Source organism: Schistocerca gregaria, chromosome 2, assembly GCF_023897955.1.
Source record: "Schistocerca gregaria isolate iqSchGreg1 chromosome 2, iqSchGreg1.2, whole genome shotgun sequence".
Taxonomy (NCBI): Eukaryota; Metazoa; Arthropoda; class Insecta; order Orthoptera; family Acrididae; genus Schistocerca; species Schistocerca gregaria.
The window spans coordinates 776,442,319-776,443,068 of NC_064921.1; positions in this window are offsets into that span (position 1 = coordinate 776,442,319).

The window sequence follows — 750 nt, forward strand, 5'->3', positions numbered from 1 at the left end:
TATCAAAGTACCAGGGAAAGATCAATTTTGATCAGAACAACTTAATTTTAACTTTACCTGACTCTAAAGTGATAAGAGAGTCTTTTATAGGAAGTCATATAGGCGGTAGTAATGAAACTTGGGAACTGCCTATTAGAGTAATAAAGAATAAAGGATACTTGCAGGAAAATTTGGTTTTCAGTGAGAATGAGGAAAGAGCTTTAGATAGGAAAAAGAGGCATGATGCAAGGGCTTCCCCCACTAGTTTTAAAATTGGTGAGCTAGTGCTGGTCAAAACAAAAGAAAAATCAAAGAAAATTTCTGCAGAAACTAAAAAGTTTATGCATGTATATCATGGACCATTTAGAATAGTAAGTAAACCTCATGCAAATGCCTATCGTTTGGAATATCCAAAGAGTAAGAGAGAACTAGGTCTAAGAAATATTGTGGATCTAAAGGAATTTAAAATTAACAGTAATTAATTACTGTAGGGAGTCTGCCACTCTTTGGCGGATACACGGTTTGGCGTACCGTGCAGTCCCAGCTGGGTGAAACTTTATTTCCTTTTCAAGTTTCATTCCCTTCTTCTGGTCTATCATAACAGGTAAGAATCACATATGTCTTCATGTTGTATATATGCTATTAGGTTTTAAGTATTCTTAGTAAGGATCTACCTAGTGAATGGCAAAACAAAAGTCTGAGTACCAATAAGAGGCAAACATGGCTAAAATAAATAAATTAAAATATTTCATGTAATTGTAAAGGGTTAGA